The 23,138-nt window shown below is 52.9% G+C and overlaps 1 long non-coding RNA gene across 2 annotated transcripts in view; it reads right to left on the bottom strand.

Moving 5' to 3' along the window:
- Window positions 1–442: 442 nt before the first annotated feature.
- The window catches only part of LOC140384912 (uncharacterized), a 336,045-nt gene continuing 313,349 nt past the window's right edge, over window positions 443–23,138 (bottom strand). For both annotated transcript variants that reach the window (XR_011933211.1, XR_011933210.1), the window contains exon 3: window positions 443–655. This is a non-coding gene — a long non-coding RNA (uncharacterized lncRNA). The remainder of the gene's footprint in view (window positions 656–23,138) is intronic.

Below are 23,138 nucleotides of genomic sequence, written 5' to 3'. Positions count from 1 at the left end.
ATGGATATGTAAACGTCTTACACCTAGGGGTGGCATGGTGGTGCAGTGGTTAGCACAGCTGTCTCACGGCTCTGAGGACCCAGGTTCAGCCCTGCGTCACTGTCAGTGTGAAGTTTGCACATTCTCTCCGTGTCTGCGTGGGTCTCGTCCCTCAACCCAAAGATGTGCAGGGTAGGTGGATTGGCCACGCTAAATTGCCCCATAATTGGAATTTTTTTTTAATGTCTTACATCTAGTATACATTCAGCACACTTCAATCATTGCAATTTGTTACAGATCTGAAGCAACGTTGAAGAAAGAAAATATGGCTGCGGAGTGACCTGAAGGCTGAAGGATTTTAATACAACAGTGCTGGGTTCACTGTGCTTTTCCTTTCTTCTTTGTTCAATCAATCAATTAGAGTAGAAGTCAAGCTTCACAAAGGAACTAGCTGGACGTCAAATGTTGCAAAGAAAGAGTTGTTTAATTATATTTCATTCAACAGTGAGTCATTTGGCTTACTTTGACAGAGTTCATCAGAAATGAAGTGATGTTTCTTGGCACTGTATCCTTCCATCCATCATGTGGATATTTTCTGTCACAGCAGGTCCAGAAAACTCCCATAAATTGGCAAATGAAGATGATTCTGGGAAGTAACATTTCCCGGGACTGTAACCTGGAAAGTAGAAAAAGCATGATGAGTATCTGCTCGATTTTGGAATCTATTAACAGCGGGAAAATAATTAGTCAACCAATATAGTGATGCTTAATAATAATTATCTTTATTATTGTCACAAGTAGGCTTACATTAACACTGCAATGAAGTTATAGTGAAAATCCCCTTGTCGCCACACTCCAGCGCCTGTATGCATACACAGAGGGAGAATTCAGAATGTCCAATTCACCTAACAGCATGTCTTTCGGGACTTGTGGGAGGAAACCGGAGAAGCCGGTGGAAACCTACGCAGACAAGGAGAACGTACAGGCTCTGCACAGACAGTGACCCAAGCGGGAATCGAACCTAGGACCCTACTCTGTGAAGCAACAGTGCTAACCACTGTGCTAACCACCAGCATTCTTTTACAGGTCTGGAAAACCTATAGGCTGGAATTTTCTGGCCATTCCCACTGGAGGGACCTTCCGGTCCCGTTGACAGCAAATCTCAGCTATGTGTGCATACAACGGAAAATTCTGTTGACTGCGGCGGGACCAATCGAGAGCCGGCTCCGCTGCCATGAATGACACTGCGGGAGATCATTGTGATGTCAACAAAGCATACTTTTCTTTATTAGCTAAGGCACAGGGTATAGGAGTCAGAAGTTTAGAACTATATTATGGACTAATTCTGCCACAGCTAGAGTAAAGCATACACTTCTGGTCAGCAAATTACAAAGAGGTTATGGTTGCATTAAAAATGCTACAGAGGAGATTTAAGAGGATGTTGCCAGGAATGGAGGAAAGTCTTGATAATTCAGTAACGTAACCATGGCATCAACATTTTAAGAATACAGGTGTGCTGTAATTTAGCCAAAAATGTTGCAAAAAAATTAACCAAATGTAACTGGGATGCTTTGCAAGCCCAGAAGAGGCTTTTGAAAGTGAAGGAATTTTCTAACAGTTGCAGGCTTGTTCTTCACAAATAAGTAAAATCCACTGGACTGTGACTGGAAACAACACTTGGGGGGGCCCCCAGTCAATAAAGAGAGCTAAACATAACAGACAACTATACTTCGAAACTGTGTTAAGCAATTATCCTTGCTGAAACCTAAGGTTAATATGTATGAAGAGTCTGAGTATGATTTTAATATCAGGAACATTTGGGACAGGTTAACCATTATGAACAGCGCTGAGCATTAGTGACCAATAACAGATAGATTTGAATGAGGAAACTTTGAAAGTTAGTTTACAAAATGGAGATGTGATGGTTCGAGACAGCTGTTGAAAACGGCCTGGAATAAGATAAGGAAGGTAATGTCAACATGTTTGTTTGAACAAGGATCGAAGGAATGTATGAAAGTTCTGGAACAATGGTGGGCAAACTGCAGCCCACGGCCCATCTGGGTTCTGAGTGAGGCCCACAAAGCATTTTGTTGACTGTTGCCCATGCACAGGGTTTCTGCATTCCACTCATTTCCATCCGTGTAGTTTTTGTTCCTACTGATATGACTGAAAGAAGAGGCAAGTGAAGTGAGGTTCGCGCTGATTGCACACAACATTGACTGTGAGAGCCGTGCACTCCCTCTGCAACCAAAGTGTAAATGTTTATTTAATTTTTACCAATTGAAGTTGATAGTTCTATTAATATATAAATGATTCAGCATTTTCTAGAATTCATTATGAAATATTTAGCATGTATTAAATGTATTTGATCTTATATATAGGGTCTTGGTTAGTAAATAAGCCTGATTTCAATCTTTCAGTCCACTGAGATGAAGGAGGGCCACTCATGTAGCCCATTCACTAACCTAGGTTGTCTATCACTATTCTAGGAGCTTGTGGAGGACGGACCATGTCAGGGCAATCTTTAACTCCTTGGTTCAAGCAAAGAACCTGATGATAATCTATTTTGCAAAAGGCCTTGATTGGACAGTGCGAGCCGGCCAGTGTAACATCCTGTTTGCTATTGACAAACATGTGTTTGACAAAAAAAGTTTCTTAAACAGTCTTAAAAAGGTGACTTGGCCTCTGGTCTCTGGACTGGAAATCAACAAAGACTGATCATCCCATGGGTGGTTGTCCACTGTAATATTATTAATGCACTGCTCACATTGTTTAGTTTTTTGCTTTTATAACTGAGTTTAGATTATGTGGTACTGGTGGCTTTTATTCTATCTTGAAGATCAAGGGCTGGATTCTCCCGTCTCCCAGCCACGTGTTTCTCAGCAGCCAGAGGCGGCACACCATCCGCTGGTGATGGGATTCTCTGTTCCCATTGCTGTCAATGGGATTATTGAACTATTGAACAGTGCACAAACTGCACATTCATCCTCATCCAAATGTATGGCTGACTTATCTGATGACTTGGGCGAAATTTCAAAAATTAAGGGCGGGATTCGCCGACCCCCGCTGGGTCGGTAAATCGCTGGGGGGGGGGCGTGAATCCCGGCGCGCCGCTCCGCCGCCGCCCGCGATATTCTCCGGCAGCCAAAGATTTGCGCCGACGGGAATCACACCGTGTGCCTCACAGAATAGCGAGGGACAAGGCGACACTATGGGCCCCGGGGCTGCTCCAATTCTCCGGGCCGGATGGGCCGAAGTCCCGCCGACGTTACTACGGGTCATCCCGGCGTAAATCAAACAACCTTTTTAACGGCGTCAACCAGTCGTGCTGGTTGACGCCGGACAGCGCAGAGGCAGGGGTCGGCATGGGGGGGGGGGGGCGCCAGAGAAGCACTAAGAGCTGGTTTAGCTCAGTGGGCTAAACAGCTGGTTTGTGATGCAAAACAAGGCCAGCAGCACAGGTTCAATTCCCGTACCAGCTTACCCGAACAGGTGCCGGAATGTGGCGACTGAGGACTTTTCACAGTAACTTCATACTTGTGACAATAAAAGGTTATTATTAGTGGGCAGCACGGTAGCACAAGTGGATAGCACTGTGGCTTCACAGCGCCAGGGTCCCAGGTTCGATTCCCGGCTTGGGTCACTGTCTGTGCGGAGTCTGCACGTTCTCCCCGTGTGTGCGTGGGTTTCCTCCGGGCGCTCCGGTTTCCTCCCACAGTCCAAAGACGTGCCGGTTAGGTGGATTGGCCATGATAAATTGCCCTTAGTGGTTAGGAGGGGTTATTGGGTTAGGGGGATAGGGTGGAAGTGAGGGCTTAAGTGGGTCGGTGCAGACTCGATGGGCCGAATGGCCTCCTTCTGCACTGTATGTTCTATGTCTATGTCTATGCCTATGTCTAAGTGACGGCACAGCCGTAGGTGGGGGTGCTCGCAGGTGCTGGTGGAGGGTGTGTGCCGGTGATCGTGATCGGTGCCGGGGGTGAGGGGTGAGTGCCAGGGAGTGTGAGTGCCAGGGTGGGTGGGGGGAGGGTGAGTGCCGGGGAAGGGGGGGCTGGGGAGGGTGAGTGCCGGGGAAGGTGAGTGCCGGGGAAGGGGGGGCTGGGGAGGGCGAGTGCTGGGGAGGGGGTTGCCTGGCCAGGTGCCAGGTGGCAACAGCCATGACCATGCAGCCCATGGCACCTGGCTGCGGAGAGGGGTATGTACAATGATGATATGTCATCTACCCCCCACCCCCTGCAGACCATAATGTTTGGGCATCACCCAGCGATGTTGGCCGCCGTGACGGGAGCCACCCTTCTACATGTTGCCCTGGGGGAGCTGGAGCAGGAGCATTCCAGGGAGGGGGCGGAGGCTGCCGGAGAGGAGCGTGCCGCAGAGAGGCAGGTGGCAGCTGCCCAGGCTGGAGGGCCGCTGCCAACAGGACGAGGAGGAGGTGGTGCCACGGCGACAGAGATGCCTGATGAGGCCCTGTGTGTACCGGCGCCGCACGTCGTATCAGGACCTCACGGACCGGGCATGCAGGAGGTGACTCAGGATGAGCTGGGAAACTGTGGCCCGTATCTGCCACCTGATGGCACACCTGGCACCGTGTGGCACTGCGGGAGGACATCCTCTCCCGGCGGCCATCAAGGTTACGGTGGGGTGAGGGTGCCCTGAACTTCTACGTGACGGGGTCATTCCAGTCATCGAGTGGGGACCTGTCCGGCATCTCGCACGCATCGGTGCATCCGTGCAGTGACGGACGCCCTGTATGCCATCACGGACCGCTACATCGAATTCCCTGTGGACTGTGCCAGCCAGGATGCCCGGGCAGCGGGATTCGCTGCCATGGCCAGGATGCCCATGGTCCAGGGGGCGATCGATGGGATGCATGTCGCCATGCGGCCACCAGCTGATAACAGGGCTGTGTTCACGTATAGGAAGGGGACCTACTCCATGATCATTCAGGTGGTCTGCGACCACCGCATGAGGATCCTGCACGTCTGTGCCCGGTACCCGGGCAGTGTACATGACTCATTCATATTGGCGCAATCATTCATCCCCGCAATGTTTGAGGGACGCCACCCCCGGCTGAGGGGCTAGTTGCTGGGCGACAAGGGTTACCCATTGCGGTCGTGGCTGATGATGCCTCTACGGAGGCCACAGACTGACGCGGAGAACCGCTACAACGATGCCCATGCAGCGACCAGGGGTGTGGTCACGAGGTGCTTTGGGCTGCTGAAGATGCGTTGCAGGTGCCTGGACTGCTCTGGAGGGGCTCTCCAGTACCAGTCGGATAGGGTCGGCCACATCGTTGTGGTCTGCTACGTCCTGCACAATATAGCTCAGCAGAGGGGCGATGTGCTGGAGGCAGAGGAGGGGGAGGGGGAGGGGAGGAGCAACACGATGAAGGGCAGGCCTCCCAGATGAGGAGGATGGAGGCAATGGACAGGACAGACGGGCTGGACATGGACGGGAGGCTGCCCACCATTACCGCAGGCCCAGCGGGCACGGGACAGGTTGATAGCCGCCCGGTTCACAGACTAGGGTTGTGTGGGAATCGCCGGGTATGGGCATAGACAGCGCAGTATGGCACCAGCCTACCACCCTCAGCCCACCCACCCACCACCAACCACTCTCACCCCACCCACCCACCACCAACCACCCTCCCCCCACCAACCCACCACAAACCACCCTCACATCACCCGCATGCACACCACCCCTCCATTGCACATCCACTTGCCGCATACTGGGCAGGGCTCACAAGGTCGACAGTGGAAGCATGTCTATTGCATGCCATGGAGGATGATGACAACGCGCTCTGCGATGAGCTCTGGGCTCTACATCATTAGACAATGTCTGACTCATGGCCGCAGTACCAGCTTCCACCTGGACCGTCCTTGCATGCAGCCTTGACACTGCAGCGCATGGTCCCGTCGTCTGCCCGGGGGGGATGGCGAGGGCGACCTGGGGAGGGGGGGGCACACTCACCTGAGGCTGAGGTTCTATTACCCCTCAAACACACACTGGCACTCGCCTCACACCACAGCCCCGCACGCATTGGACAGAGCACAGAGGCAACTTCTGTAGGTGTGAAAGTGATTTTAATGACAAACAGTTCATACACATGCCCTAGCCCCTATAACTAGTCTGTGTCCTGCACCCCTGCCAACTCACTCAGAGTCTAATTTTTTGGCCTTACTAATTTTCTAATTTTCTGTCTGACTACGTCTAGGTGGTTCCCCAGACAGTACAGCAGAGCTGGAGGTGGACTCCTGTGATTCCTGCCCTGTGACTAGGGTCCCCTTTGGCGGCCGTATCCTGGGGCGGACAGGCCTGTATGGGCCAGGCCGCGGCATGGGCGACTGGGATGGCGAACTGCCAGCCTGTCCAGCCCGCTGCCCACCATATGCATCCGGGACGGAAGGTGGGGGGGGGGGTCCGAGGTGTCGCGGTGTCCCAGGACCTCCCCTGCAGGGGGACCCGGAACGGGGCCCCAGCACCTCCTCCTCCCTCGGGGTGTCCGATGGACCCTGGGCCTCTCCATGGGTCGGGTGTGCGAATGGATCCAGCATCCGACGCACCCCCGGCACCTGGCGCTGCCAGTCCTGGAGGCCCGCCCCGGTATCAACAAGGGTCTGCAAGTTTGCAGCCATGGAGCTCAGGGAGTTGGCCATCCCTGTCTGTGACTGGACGACACCGGCCAGCACCTGGGCAATGGCTCCGATGCCCTCCGCGATGGCCTGCTGAGACTGGGCCATGGCCTGCTGAGACTGGGCCATGGCCTGCTGGGACTCGGCCATGGCCTGCAGAGTCTGGCCCACGGCCTGCTGGGACTGGCCCATGGCCTGCTGAGACTGGGCCACGGCATTGAGCGCCTCTGCGATCTGCTGCTGGCTCTGGCTTATGGCTTCCTGTGAAAGGGCAGCCATGTCCTGGGCCACAGGCGCCGCCTGCACAGAAAGCCCCAGGCCTCGCAAACCGTTCCCCATGTCTGACACCGTCGCCCCCATTGCCTCCACCGCGGACGCCACCCATGCGGTGTTGGCCTGGGTGGCACGCATGACCGGCACCACTCCCTGCTCCTGCACGCGGGTGGACTCCTCCACCTTCGCCTGCAGCTGCCACAAGCCGGCCGTCACCCCCTTCGAACGTCCCTGGGTCCGTGACTGCATTGGGTCTATGGGTGGGTGTGGTAACTGCAGGAACCCGGGACCCGTCTGGGCGGCAGATGGTTGCTTGCGACGGGCTGCCCTCTGACGGTCCGGCCCCTCAGCTGCTCCTACCTCCACCTGCTGTACCGGGACAGCTGTGTTGTGCGCAACAGTTAGTGTACCAGAGGCCTCATCACTAAAGCGGCCAACCGAGGTGAGTGTCTCTGCGATGGTGGATGGTGTAGGAGATAGCAGTGGCGTAATGTCGAGACCCTCAACGGATCCGAAGTCCGGGGTCCCCTGGAGTGGTGTTTCCTGTCCGTCCGTCCCCTGTGTGGGTGTCCTGGGGGGGATGTGTCCGATGTGTGGGTATCCTGTGTGTCAGTGTCCTGTGTGTGGTTGTGCTGTGTGTCAGTGTCCTGTGTGTCAGTGTCCTGGGAGGGCATTTCCTGGATGGGTGTGTCCTGTATGTGGGTTTCCTGGGTACTTGTGTTGTGTGTGTCTGTGTCCCGGGTCGACTGGGACGGGGGCTTGTTGCTGTGACTGCCCTCCTCATCGCTGAGTGTGGCCCACCGGCGTCGCCGCACTGGCACTAGATCGGGGCGGCGTACGCCTGACGCTCTGGGTATATCCCTGGCTTATGGGCGCCCTGGCACTGGGTGGGGGCGTGTATACCTGATGCTCCGGGTCTATCCCTGGCTCGCGGGCGCCCTGGCACTGGGTAGGGGCGTCATATGCCTGATGCTCCGGGTCTATCCCTGGCTCACGGGCGCCCTGGCACTGGGTGGGGGCGTCGTATGCCTGACGCTCCGGGTCTATCCCTGGCTCACGGGCGCCCTGGCACTGGGTGGGGCCGTCGTATGCCTGACGGGATGGGTCCCTCCCTGTCTCGTGGGAGTCCTGACACTGGGTGGGAGCGTCGTATGCCGAACGGGTGGGGTCTATCCCTGTCACGTGGGTGCCCTGGCACTGGGTGGGGGCGTCATATGCCCGACGGGCCGGGTCTATTCCTGTCTCATGGGTGCACTAGCACGCCCTGGGAGCGGTCGGTTTCCGCAGGGATGGGTGGGTCGACGTTTGGTCCTGCAATACACAATACAGCATGCATGGTTGGACACGCAGACGAGAATGGAGGATGGGGGAAGCGGGGATGGGGGAAGGGGGGAAGGGGGGATGGGGAAAGGGGGGATGGGGAAAGGGGGGATGGGGAAAGGGGGGATGGGGAAGGGGAAAGGGGATGGGAAAATGGGGAATGGGGAAGGGGGGATGGGGCAAGGGGGAAAGGGAGATGGGGAAGGGGAAAGGGGGGATGGGGGAAAGGGGGGCAGGCAGTGGGGGTCTCACATGGTGGTGCGCTCCCCCGACCTCTGCATCCGCAACCTCCCGGTCCTCGGGTCTGCCTGCAAGGCCCAGGCCCTCTCTTCATGAATGGTGAGGGGGAGCACTTCAGGTGGACCGCCTCCAGTCCTCTCACGCTCCCAGTTGTTCTGAGCGCGCTTCTCCTGCGGGGGAGGGGTGGGGGGGTGGCAGGGATAATGGGCAACAGTGTTGGGCAGACATATACATGCAGACTAGCGGCTGCGTGTATGATGGCATAGGTTAACACCCCATCCTGCCAATGCAGTCTGCATGGGTGGGTGCAGCCATGTCGGTTTCATTTAGGGCTGTCCCGCCCATTGCGGGGTGGGGGGCGGGTACTCACCCTGGCTGCCCTGACTAGGTGATTGACCTTCTTGTGGCACTGGATGCCTGTCATAGAATCATAGAAGTTTACAGCATGGAAACAGGCCCTTCGGCCCAACCAGTCCATGCCGCCCAGTTTTTACCATTAAGCTAGTCCCAGTTGCCCGCACTTGGCCCATAACCCTCTATACCCATCTTACCCATGTAACTATCTAAATGCTTTTTAAAAGACACAATTGTACCCGCCTCTACTACTACCTCTGGCAGCCCATTCCAGACACTCACTACCCTCTGAGTGAAGAAATTGCCCCTCTGGGCCCTTCTGAATCTCTCCCCTCTCACCTTAAACCTATGCCCTCTAGTTTTAGACTCCCCTACCTTTGGGAAAAGATGTTGACTATCTACCTTATCTATGCCCCTCATTATTTTATAGACCTCTATAAGATCACCCCTAAGCCTCCTACGCTCCAGGGAAAAAAGTCCCAGTCTATCCAGCCTCTCCTTATAACTCAAACCATCAAGTCCCGGCAACATCCTAGTAAATCTTTTCTGCACTCTTTCTAGTTTAATAATATCCTTTCTATAATAGGGTGACCAGAACTGCACACAGTATTCCAAGTGTGGCCGTACCAATGTCTTGTACAACTTCAACAAGACGTCCCAACTCCTGTATTCAATGTTCTGACCAATGAAACCAAGCATGCCGAATGCCTTCTTCACCACCCTGTCCACCTGCGACTCCACCTTCAAGGAGCTATGAACCTGTACTCCTAGATCTCTTTGTTCTATACAAAGATCTCTTTGTCCTGACTATTACGGCCACGGCGCTGACGGCCTCTGCCACCTCCCTCCACAGACGGCGGCTGAGGCGTGGTGCGACCCTGCGGTATGTCCGGGGTACAGGGCCTCCCTCCTCTGTTCCACTGCATCCAGGAGCGCCTCGATGTTGCGTTTCTGGAACCTCGGCACTGCGCGGCGGGTGGCCATTTTGCCAGGCTTCCAGCGGAGGCGTCTTTCGTGCTGCGACGCCATGCTGCGTCAATGACGGCGCGCGTGTCAGTCACGGGTGACGCCGTCGCGAATGGAGGTTTTCCAACGTTCCGGCTGGCCCGATGCCGGTGTGGTTCGCGCCATTTTTGACGCCGGCGTTGGGCCATCGCACCGATCGCGGAGAATCCCGCCTTAAAAAGCAGTGACCAATTTGTGTTTTTTTGTGGCTTCCACCTTTGTGTTCTGTTGGGCCAAGGTGGGTGGGGTCGGAAGGGGAGTGAGGTGGGGGTGGGGGACAAAAATGAAGCTGCCCCCCTGGATGTGATGTGGGGAGAATTCAGCGATGGTAATGACATTGCATGACAAGGACCATTAGATTCTCTCGTGTTGGAAATGATCATTACCTTGCACTTGTGTGGCACAAATATAATACTTGTCAGCCCAAGCTTGGATATTGTCCTGGTCTTGCTGAATTTGGGCATGGACTGCTTCAGTATCTGAGGAGTTCTGAATGGTGCTGAACATTGTGCAAACATCAGTGAACATCCCCACTTCTGACCTTATGATGGAAGTGTGGTGATGTGCATCACTGTGGGTACACGGGGGGTTAATGTAAATGCATGTAGGCCAGCTAGACACTTGAGGGAGCACCAGAGACATCACACACACACACTCAACCAATAGATCAGTTAGATAGGACACAGCCAATGGACATTCATGATACACATAGAGGTGACACGACCACAGGAGGACCACTAACCGTCTTTCACTGGTTAGTAAGTCTGGGTAGCTATAGTAGGATTAGCAGTAGTGTCAAACCCGAGTAATAGAAGTGTAAATAGTTTAATAAACGTGTTGAAGTTATCTCCATGTCTGAACCTTCCTTTGTCAAGTGCACCTCAAGGAAGCCGCTTATGCGACACCTAGAGCATAACAAAATCATGGTACCAGCAGTGAACTGTTTCAATCCATAAAGTTATACCTCAGCGTACAGTGGCAACCAGCAACGATACCCAGACAAGATGTTCTAGATCCAAGTTCCGCAGCAGCTCCAGTGCCACGGCGATCTCCGCGAAAACTGGCGGGCATTCCGGCAAAGGTTTGAAATCTTCCTGGTGGCAGCCAAACTAGAAGAAGTGGCTGATCCTGAAAAAACAGAGCTTCTCCTCACCATCGCTGGTGCCAGAGCAGAAGAAATCTTTTAAAAATTCAAGTTCTCCAAACGGCAAAACAGGGGCGACTTCCAGGCAGTCCTGGACAAATTCAGCAAATACGGTGAGGAAAACACACTCCAACCAGCAAGAAAAGGCAAGAGAAGTGCTAGTACTCACCATGAGGCCGAGATCCCGGAGCAGAGAACAATTTTGATCGGCGGCCACCTTTCGAAAGGGACTGCACTTGCGCAGTTGCGCGACAAACGCACAGAACGGGAATCTCGCGCATGCGCAATCACGAAAATGTCCCCTGGTACAGGAACAGCGAAAACGCTTCCTACGTATGATGTCACATGCGTCATGATGTCAGAGGTCCCGGACCACGCCCATTGATCCCAAATCAAAGAAAAATCTTTTAAAGCCGTAAAACAACCGTCTTTCACCTGGAATGACAGCACAATGCCTGAAATTGAACCAGGAAATGAAATTAACCTCCGAAGAACCCTGCAACAAACAGTTACCTATGCCCAACCGATGATTCCGACCTTGAATACTTCGAAACCGACCTTTACATTTTCTCTGGACCTCGCGAGCCCAATGCCAGCTCCAACGCAACCAGTGATGATATGGTCCAAGAAGACTATGACTCGGACAAAGGTTTTGTCATTAGAAATGGCGACCCCCGTACTGAATCCGACGCAGACGCGGATTCATTCTTCGCATTTGAGGATCTTCAGCCCAGCATCTCCGAGTGCAGGATTATGCTGCGGCCTAAAACCAAGAGACAGAGAGCGGTACAAGCCCACAGAGAGCGGCCTGCTGCCACACAGAGTGTGGTCCATGCACCGCTCAGGGTTTCCGACTCTTCGAAAGAAGACACGCAAGACTCCACACCGCAGTCCTTGCACGAACAAGAAGTGACTCCAGTGTCACAAGCCTCCACCGCGAGCTCGTGCACAGACTCCACAATTGCAGAAACGCAAGACTCCAGAGCACAGTCCTTGCACACACCAGACGTGACTCCAGGGTCACAAGCCTCCGCAGCGAGCTCATGGACAGCTTCCACGATAGAAGCAACGCAAGACTCCGACGCACAGTCCTTGCAGGAACAAGGCCATGAGGGTCTAGGAACCTCCTCTGACCAACTAGTGGCAGACAATGCAAGTCTGCCATGCTCAAGTAAACAGCAAGAAGACTATGACAGTCTACCACGCTCCAGTGCACAGCAGGACGACCATGACGGTCTATCATGCTACAGTGAAGAACAAAGCGACGATGACAGTCCAAGCCCAAATGAAGGACAACAGCAAGACAATGACAGTCCACCCACATTGTTTGCACCACCAGATGAAGACTCTGAAAATTTACCCAACCCAAGTGAACAACAAGCAGCTACTGAGGCTCTACCCACGGTATGTGAGACCAGTGACGACAGCATTCCACTTCCCATGCAAGATGTGCTAAGTGACAGACCTCAGCTAGTATGTACAGAGCCACTCGACGATTACTGTGAGACCACTGGTGACACCGATGACACCATGATACTTTCACCCTCATTTGCTCGAACCGCTCCACAAGTCAATGCACTCCTACATGTTCCGACTCCAGACATGCAGCTTCAAGAAATCTCAGCTGACTCCAGTGAACCTGCTAAGACTCCAGATGGGGAGCATCAACAAACCAACACTGACTCAGTTAAAACAGACCAGACTCCAGATGGGGAGCAACCAAACGCCGACTCTGATTCACGTAAGCCGGACTTTACTCCAGACAGGGAGTGCCGCAACCTCAGTGATGGCACGCTCAGGGTGACAGCAGATGCCACAACGACAGGAGATGGATCACTTAACAATTACACTGGGTCAGTAATAACAAGCAGCGGCTACAGTCCAAGAGGAATACACCACTATTCACCACAGCTATATCCACACATTTTTTCCACACCAGCTGTGCAGCCAATGACAGCTCATGCTGGACAAACCCAGTATTCAGGCATGCAGCAGCCAGCAGTCTATGCAGCATATTCTCAAACAGGCCAGCACTACGGATTGCCCACTAATGGAATCAAGACCGAAGGAGGACTACCGCAAGCGCAATCTGCACTACAGACTGAATGCCTTAGATACAGCCCAGGATTTGCTGCACCCCAGCCTGGCCAGACGGCATATTCCTATCAGATGCAAGGTTCTAGTTTCACACCATCACCAGGTATTTATGTGAGCAGCAATTCTGTTCCCAAGTTGACAAGCTTCAACGATTCTCAGCAGGATCACCCTTCCTGCACAGCATGTGGCCAGAACCAGTATGTACAGTCTCATCCAACTTCAACATATGGCACATCCATGACCTCGAATAATACTGTTGATGGTACCTCTTCAATGTCAACACCTTATCAGCTACAAGATGCCATCTGACAGCACCATCACAAACATCGAAAAAGAAAGGGACTCCAAATCAGATAGCGAAGTGATTTGACCACTTCTTGGTTCCTGTGGCACAGGGATGTTGATGGCGTTCATAACCAAGAGAGACATTTGACCATTATGATTGATGGTTTTTGGACTCACACGATGATTTGGACGTATTGTTTTATCACTGTTCCCATGACTTGTATATACCTTAACTTATCTACCTGTTTTTTGTTCAATTTGCTTAAAGTGTAAAATATGTAACATATAAAAAAGGGGGATGTGGTGATGTGCATCACTGTGGGTACATGGGGGGGGGGGGGGGTTAATGTAAATACATGTAGGCTAGCTAGACACTAGAAGGAGCACCAGAGACCTCACACACACACACTCAACTAATAGATCAGTTAGATAGGACACGACCAATGGACATTCACGATACACAGAGAGGTGACATGACCACAGGAGGGCATTACACCAACCCATATATAAAGGACACCACAAACATGATCTGCCTCTTTCCAGTGGAGACAGTCAGTGAGTAGAGACACAGGGTTGATTCAATATCACTCCCACCACGTGGATTGTAGCAAACTGGTTAGTCAGTCTGGGTAGCTATAGTAGGATTAGCAGTAGTGTCGAACCCGAGTAATAGAAGTGTAAATAGTTTAATAAGCGTGTTGAAGTTATCTCCACATCTTAACCTTCCTTTGTCAAGTGTACCACAAGGAAGCCGCTTATGTTACACCTAGAGCATAACAAATCAGGAAGGAAGGTCATTATTGAAGCAGCTGAAGATGGCTGGAGCTAGGACACTCCCCCAAGGAACTCTTGCAGTAATGTTCTGGAACTGAGATGATTGACGTCTGACCAACACAACCATCTTCCTATGTGCCAGATATGATTCCAATCAGCAGGAGTTTTCCCCCTGGTTCTTATTGACTCCAATTTTGCTCGGGCTCATGGATGCCGCAATTGGTCAAATGCTGCCCTAATGTCAAGGGCAGACAATAAACCTTATAGATGGAACCTATAAATTACACTGGACACTTGAGTATCCTGTGTGATATCTCATAAATCTCAAGTGTAAGTAATAAGGCTGCTGTCTCGTTAGTGGGGTCTGACACTGTATCTATGTGATAGAAGCATTTAAAATTATCTTCACAGGCATTGTCCTCTGCCGTTGGAAATCCCATTTCCTGACTCTCGTTGGATTTTGCTCCCACATTACTGTTTGCGCTCGCCACAAACGTGGGCACAAAATACCCTCCCCCCCCCCCCCCCCCCCCCGTAGAGTGATGTAGTATGCAATCCTGTGAACAGCTCCTGTGAAAGTACTAGTCTGACTAGACCATTATACCCAGGGTCTTGGAGATGGGAGGGTGATTATGACACTTTGTTCTCACTGGAGTTGGCAATCAGATTTTGGAAAGTTTTAAGAGTACCTTGTCTGGAAGCACAGGGAGGGGTTTCATTGTTCCTTAGAGAAATCACCTGCTGCCATTCCAGTCAGTGGCTAGTTGTACAGTCTCAGCCATCTTCAGGACTGTGTTTGTTTTAAAAATACTCAGGTCTTTTTCGAACTCCAGTATTTATTGTATAATTCCAGGATTTTTCTCCATCATCCGACAATCTGCACAGCCACCCATCGTGTACAATAGCATATACTGACCTCCTCACTATTTAACTTTAAAACAAGACTTCTAAAAAGCCATCTTTAAAGTGCATCCTGATCTGCATTTAAAATTAGTTTCCCCAACCTACCCCATGGACATGGAGGACCACCCCCACAAGCTTTGGGTGTGACCCACCCGCCCCCAACCATGGAAGTATCGGGGGGCACTATCCTCCCATTCCCCCCTGCGCTGCCATCGCCTCACAGCACCAGGGACCCAGGATCAATTCCGGCCTTGGGTGAATGTGTGGAGTTTACCCATTCTCCCTGTGTCTGTGTGGATTTACTCCGGGTGCACTGGATTCCTCCCACTGTCCAAAGATGTGCAGCTTAGGTGGATCGACCGAGTTAAAAATGCCCCTTACTTTCGGGTTACAGGGATGGAGTGGGGGGGTGAGCCTGGGTAGGGTGCATTTTCAGAGGGCCAGTGTCGATTTGATGTGCTGAATGGCCTCCTTCTGCACTGTAGGGTTTCTACGATTCTATGAAAGAATTATAATGTAAGGAAATTGGGTTCACGCCCATTTTGAGTGTGAACCTGATCACGGCACAGGTGAAGGGATGAGAAGATTCAAAATGGCACAAATCCCGTTATGGCCCTCTCGTGAAATTTAGCAATCATAACGGGATTTGCACCCACAGCGAATGGTCTCGTTGTGCTAACACAAATATTTACAGAGTCTGCTGAGGTAAGGAAACTCTAACAAGACTCCAGATGACAGGGATGTGCTGAGCAGATGCACGGAAGGTGGCTCTCCTCCTTGGAAATCTAATTTAGGCAATTTTATCTGAAATTAGCCCACTAGATCCAGGGAGAAAAGCACCCCCTCAAATCTCTCTTCAACCCACTAAAGAAGGTGCAGGCCAACAATCGAAATGTCAGGCACCCTGTTCGCAGCCATAATTGTTTATTGGTTAGCACTGTTGCTTTACAGCGTCAGGGTCCCAGGTTCGATTCCCAGCTTGGGTCACTGTCTGTGTGGAGTCTGCACGTTCTCCCCGTGTCTGCGTGGATTTCCTCCGGGTGCTCCGGTTTCCTCCCACAAGTCCCGAAAGACGTGCTGTTGGGTAATTTGGACATTCTGAATTCTCTCTCCCTGTCCCTGAACAGGCGACTAGGGACTTTTCACAGTAACTTCATTGCAATGTTAATGTAAGCCTACTTGTGACAATAAAGCTTATAAAAAAGGCAGCTGCACCAGAGGCCACAAAGAGACGAGAGGCAACTGGAGCTTAGAGAAGCTCATGGGCAAGACAACGGACCCAAGAGGCGAGGACGCCCTGGCCATACTAGAAAGAGAGGGGCCAACAAACCTTGCAAGGAATTCCCCCTCGCCGGATGGCGACTGGAGGAAATTCCTCACTGGAGAGCAGAAGGAGCTCAAAGAGGGCATAAGGCTCGTGATTCAGGCAGTGATCAAGGTGGCAATTGTGGGAGCACCGGCCACCATGCAGGGGGCGCTCAACAAAATAGATAGGCGACTAGAAGCTCAGGAATACATGATCAGAGAACTAGAAAAGGCCTCCATGGACCAAAGTGACCGGATCGCCGCCCTCGAGGCAGACATGGCAAGGTTGGTAGTGACCCAGGGAAGCCTGAAGGGAGGGCCAAGAAAACCAGTCGAGGCCCCAAAACCTTAGAATAATGGGGCTGCTGGAGGGGGCCAATGGCAGAAACCCCATGGACTATGTGGCTCAGATGCTGGGAAACCTGATGGGAAGGGAGAGCTTCCTCAGCCTGCCAGAAATAGACAGGGCACACAGATCGTCCCGACCCAAACCCAGGGCTGGAGAGCAACTGACGGCAGGAATAACAAAGTTGCACTGGTACCAAGACCGGGAGAGAATCCCGAGATGGGCCAGTCAGATGAAAACCTGCCACTGGGAGAGACACCAGATAAGAATTTATCAGGACATTGGGGCAGACCTGGCCAAGCAGGAGGCCGAATTCATCAGGGCGAAGGCAGCCCTGTTCAAAATTGGGGTGAAGTTTGGGATGCTGTACCCAGGCAAGCTATGGGTAACTTACCAGCACAAAGAGCACTACTTTACAGCCCCGACAGAAGCGGATGACTTTGTCAAAAAGAGTGGGCTGGGAAAGCAGCAGCAGAGATGAAGCCATCTCCTTAAAAAGATTGAGAAACTGAGAGACAATTTGCGCGGGACTGTACCGCCTCGTTCTAAAACCAAAAGCTAAGGCACGGGGAAGAGGGGGTAAGAGCAGCGGGGTGCAAAAACAGGGAAGTGATAGGAAGAGGGGAACGGGAAGAAAGGCAGCAGGCAAGGGGAAAACCTTCGATCAACCCCGGGAGGGGGGGGCCACCACACTAGCGGGAAACGTGACGCCAGGAGGTACGAGAGAGAAGGAGAGCCGCGGCGCATCTCTCAAGAGAGCGCATGGTGAGGGGTGGGTAAACATCACAACAAGAGAGACAAATGGGGGGACAGAAGAGGGAGGGGAAAGAGAGGGTGGCACACTAGCAGAAGGGGAACGGCAAAAGGGGGTGAAAACCTTATGGTACAGAACCATAGGGAGATCGAAGGGACAAGGGCGGGGAAGAGCTGTAGGCTGGCTACAACATGGCAACAGGAAACAAGATGGCACCACAGAAAGCCACTCTGGAGGCTCACCAAACAAAGGGCAACCCCGGAGTACAGGAGCACATCTACATGGCGTAAACATAGTTGGCGGCAATGTTGGATGGCCCCTGGACAAAGGGAAACCCCGGAGCGCAGGGGCATATCCTTAAGGTTAGCATGGTTGATCCTGCAGGAGCAAGGGTGGGGAGGGGGGGGGACAGAATCCCCATCAGAAAAGTCACTTGGAACTTAATGGCCCAGTAAAAAGATCCAGAGTCTTTGCCCACCTGAAAAGTATGAAAGCTGACATAGTCTTCCTCCAAGAGACACACCTGAGGGAGAAGGACCGACTGCGGATAAGGAAGGGCTGGATGGGACAGACCTACCATTCTTGGAATGGGACAAGTGCTAACGGGGGTAGCCTTACTGATAAAGAAGAGGACAGTGTTTATGGCGATGAAGACGGTTACGGACAAAGAGGAATGGTACTTCATGATCAGCGGACTCCTGGACGGGGTACTAGTGGTCCTGGTTAATGTGTACACTCCCAATTGGGAGGTCACGGAGTTTAGAAAGAAGGCCATGGCAGAAATCCCCAACATCAACACACACCTACTTGTCATGGGGGGGACTTTAACTGTGTATAGAACCCACGGACAGACAGGTCAAACCCCAAAACAGAGAAGACCTCTAACATGGCAAAAGAACTCGGCACATTCATGGCGCAGATGAGGGCAGTTGACCTATGGAGGTTCGCGCACCCAGGGAAGAAGGAGTTCTCCTTCTCCCAGATACTTAACATATGCACCCGGACTGACTTCTTTGTGATGGGGAAAGCGGTGCTTCCAGGGACAGTAAGAGCAGAATACTCCGCATTTGTGATCTCCGACCATGCTCCACACTACATGGATGCGTGGTTGAAGACAGGCCGTGCCCAACACCACCCATGGAGGTTGGACATGGCCCTCCTCACCGACAAGGCATTCTGCAAGAAATATCACAGGCCATAGACAGGTATATTATCAATAACTAGAACGGGGAAGTCTGAACCTCCACCTCTGGAAGGCGAAGAAGGCTGTGGGCAGGGGTGAGATTATTGCCTATATAGCAAGTAGGGACAGGAAAGAGAGGGTGGCTAGGCAATACTCCATATTGGAGGTAGACTGGCAATATTGCGCTGCCCCAACATAGAGCTCCTGGCGGAGAGGAAAACGCTACAGAGGACTTTGACCTGGTCTCCACGAGGAAAGTGGTGCACCAACTCTGCCAGGCAAGAGGAACTCTGTTCGAACACAGAGACAAAGCCAGCCATCTGCTGGCTCACCAGCTGAGAAAGCAAGGAGCCATGAGGGAAAGAGGACAGATAAGAGACAATAAGGGCAAACTAGTCGCGGAGCCGGAATAGGCCAATGGCGCATTTGAGGCCTTCTACTGGGGGCTGTACACCTCGGAGCCCCCAAAGGGGGCTTGGGGAGAAGCAGTTCCTTGATGGATTGGACATGCCAGTCATGGGGGAGGATAGGGAACGGGGGCTAGAAACACCATTAGAACTGGGAGAGCATCAACTCCATGCAGCTGGGAAAGACGCCGGGACCAGATGGATTCCCGGTGGACGTCTACAAACAATTTGCAACAGCACTGGCCCGGGAGGTGTTCACAGACTCGCTGGTAAGGGCCACCATGCCGCCTACCATAGCGCAAGCCTCGATCTCGGTGATACCAAAGAAGGATAAAGACCCAACAGAATGCGGGTCCTACAGTGGACGCAAAAATACTGCCTCCCCCACCCCTCTCCCATCCCGCCGAGACCTTTCCGCCCCCACGCGAGCATCCCCTCAATCCTCCATGCAGCCCCAACCCTCCCTTCACCCTCCTCTCCCTTCAACCCTCCTTCACCCCCTCCCTTCAACACCCCCAACCCTTCCTTCACACGCACCCTCCCGCACCACCACTGTGAAACAAGTGTGCAGCTAACAATGCCCTCTCTGTGTCTCCGCACATTCTGGAGCACAATCTGATGACCACCACACAGGAGCTGATGTACGTCAGGTGGAGGCTGGAACACCCAGGAGAGACAGCAGTTGGAAGTCTGCTGGATCCCAGGACCCAGCTGGGTCCCAGCCTGACGCTGAGCATATGGAACAGGTATACCTAGTGCTTATTGGGACATTAGGGAGCGGCTGGGACATCCAGAGGGAAATGTCAGTGACACTTCAGCAGGTCCACAGCCAACTGGAGGAAACCCAGAGGCTACGAGAGCAGGGGATGTCGGCAGTAATGCGTGGCACCAAGGCCAACATTGCTAAAGTGGCGATCACAGTGGAGAGCCTGGCGCACAACATTGGCAGCATTACTGGAGGTGTCCAAGGCATGGCGCAGTCGGTGACGGCCATAGCCGAGGGCCTCGGCAGAATGTCCGACTCGCTGGGGGATGTCACCCAGTACCAGGCTGACCTTGATGAGGTTCTGCGGGACATGTCCCGCTCTCAGATGGGAATGGCTGAGGCACTGCGGAGCTTGCCCTAGTCGCAGGTGGGCATTGCTGAGGTGCTTCAGAGCATGGCCCAGTCACTGAGGAGCATCGCTGAGGGCGTCGACATGATGGTGCAGACATCAGGGAGCCGCCAAGTCTGGCAGGGCCAGATGATGCAGGGGCAGCAGGGGCTCGAACCAGCTGCCCCTCCGTCTCGAAGTGAACCCCAGGGGCTTATGGGAACCGAACGGGGGAGAGTGCGCTGGGTGCCAACCTGAACCCTTCCCATGGAGTGAGGATGGTGGACACCAGCTCCCCTGAGCTCCACCCCTCTGATAAGGCCATGTCTCAAAGTCAGCACATAGGACAGGTCAGCATGGGGCCCTCCATGGGATGTGGTAAGCAGCTGACTGCCTCCACCTTTGATGTGCATCTGGGGGGGACACCTATATGTAGCGGTAGAGCAAGGAAGGCTCAGCACATTGAGGACCACAGAGGGCTCTGGGGTGGGAGGGGCAGAGGGCGGGGGTAGGTAGGGGGTGAGGGGGGGAGATGTTGGTGAAGAGAGTGGGGCAGCACCATCGGGAGTGTGGGGTAATGTTGGACACCTGTGACACATTAAAAACCCTTGACCACAACCATTACCTCTGTCACTTTCTTCCGCAATGCAGACCGACCTCCGAACCCTTGGCCCATCTCTCCAGGCGTCATTAGCCAGGTCCTCAGTGGGCGCCCCTTATCTCCTAAGAGCCAGCCACCCATCCTGGGGTGGGCCTCGAAGAGGCTGGGGATGCCTGACTGCCACAGGATGTAGCTGTCGTGCACACTCCCTAGGAAGCATGCACACACGTGCGTGATCTGCATGTGGTGGTCACACACAAGCTGCATGTTCAGGGAGTGGAACCCCTTCCTGTTAACATAGGACACTCCCAAATGGCCCAGTGAATGCAAGGCAACATGCGAGCAGTCCATCAGGCTCCGGACCCTGGACAGCCCAGCGATGGTGGAGAATCCCGGGTATCCTTTTGGACTTGGTCCATGTCAAAGTTGATATAGTTATCTGCCCAGGCAAACAGATCATCCGTGACCTGTCGGATACACTTGTGGGCTGTGGCCTGTGAGGTACCACAGCCTGTGGCCTGTGAGGTACCACAGCCTGTGGCCTGTGAGGTGCCGCAACGTCTCTTTGTTGAGGCGGAGCCACCTGCGGCACCTGTGTCATGTACTCACGGACATAAGCCCTCAGCCATCATGGGACTCCTCCTCTGGATCCCTCCCTGGCCTGATGGGAGGTTAGGTCCCTACAGTTGCTGCTGCTGCCACCGTCCCTAGTCTGGCTGCCTGATCTACCAGCAGCACCTGTTCTGCGGGGTTCAAAATACCATCTATACTATTCAATATCTGGAAGGAGTTGGGAGAGGGTGTTAGACTGACAAACAGAGGTGGCTCCCACTCTGAACCCTCTATTCCGCCATTGCTCCCCTCACCCGGACGCCCTGCCCATGCACACCCGGCCACAGCGGGCCCCCCTCAATGGATCCCAGACCCTGTACCCGTGGCACCCACATATGACGTTACTTGGACCTGGCGCTGGTCCTTTCCCCATTGCACTCACCCACCCTCCGGCCGTGGACATGTCCCTGGAGCTGTGTCCCATCTCCTGGGTGTTCAGATGTTGGCTGCTTCATGTGTGGTGTTGCCTCCCGCAATGTTCAAGCACAATGTCCAGGCATCAAGGTGTGATTGGGAAGCTGGGCAATGACTCCCACATGCTACATGGCCTGCCCACCCCATGGGAATCCACTTGGGTTGTGTGAAGTGCTCACTTAACCATGATTGCTAATTCCCTATTCGCAATAGCCTTCAGCTGCAGGGTCAGAGGCCTCACCGCCCTGTGGGGTTGATGGTTGGTCGGTGGGGCAGACGGGCAGGGTCAAGGGTTGCCCCTGGAACAGGTACACATGATCCAGAGGTTGACATAGTAGAGCCGGCGCACGCTTGCTTTCCCAGCGACCCCCCTTCCCATGGTAGCCCACCACTGCGGAGGGTGCCCCTGACCACTGTGGTATTATCATTTATGAAGGTAATGTAAGGGTTAATGAAATGTGTACAGACAGCCGCTAGAGGGAGTATAGATGAGTATAGTTTGTGTGTGTTTAATCAACTGTTTAATCCAATGTGTGCAGGAGGGTTTCCTGACACAGTATGTAGATAGGCCAACAAGAGGCAAGGCCACATTAGATTTGGTACTGGGTAATGAACCAGGCCAGGTGTTAGATTTGGAGGTAGGTGAGCATTTTGGTGATAGTGACCACAATTCGGTTACGTTTACTTTAGTGATGGAAAGGGATAGGTATATACCGCAGGGCAAGAGCTATAGCTGGGGGAAAGGCAATTATGATGCGATTAGGCAAGATGTAGGATGCATAGGATGGGGAAGGAAACTGCAGGGGATGGGCATAATTGAAATGCTAATTCCCTATTCGCAATAGCCTTCAGCTGCAGGGTCAGAGGTCTCACCGCCCAGTGGGGTTTATGGTTTATGGTTGGTCGGTGGGGCAGACGGGCAGGGTCAAGGGTTGCCCCTGGAACAGGTACACATGAACCAGAGGTGGAGCCGGCTACTGCGTGTCCTTGATAAGTATGTACCTATCAGGCAGGCAGGGAGGAAGTGGTCGAGTGAGGGAACCGTGGTTTACTGAAGTAGTTGAATCATTTGTCAAGAGGAAGAAGGAGGCTTCTGTAAAGATGAGACGTGAAGGTTCAGTTAGGGCGCTTGAGAGTTACAAGTTAGCCAGGAAGGACCTAAAGAGAGAGCTAAGAAGAGCCAGGAGGAGACATGAGAAGTCCTTGGCAGGTAGGATCAAGGAAAACCCTAAAGCTTTCTATAGGTATGTCAGGAATAAAGGAATTACTAGGATAAAAGTAGGGCCAGTCAAGGACAGTAGTGGGAAGTTGTGCGTGGAGTCCGAGGAGATAGGAGAGGTGCTAAATGAATATTTTTCGTCAGTATTCACACAGGAAAAAGACAATGTTGTCAAGGAGAATACTGAGATACAGGCT

This window comes from Scyliorhinus torazame, chromosome 10 (assembly GCF_047496885.1).
Source record: "Scyliorhinus torazame isolate Kashiwa2021f chromosome 10, sScyTor2.1, whole genome shotgun sequence".
In the NCBI taxonomy this organism is placed as follows: Eukaryota; Metazoa; Chordata; class Chondrichthyes; order Carcharhiniformes; family Scyliorhinidae; genus Scyliorhinus; species Scyliorhinus torazame.
The sequence above is the reverse complement of the archived record's forward strand: the minus strand, read 5'-3'. Positions and strand labels throughout refer to the sequence as shown.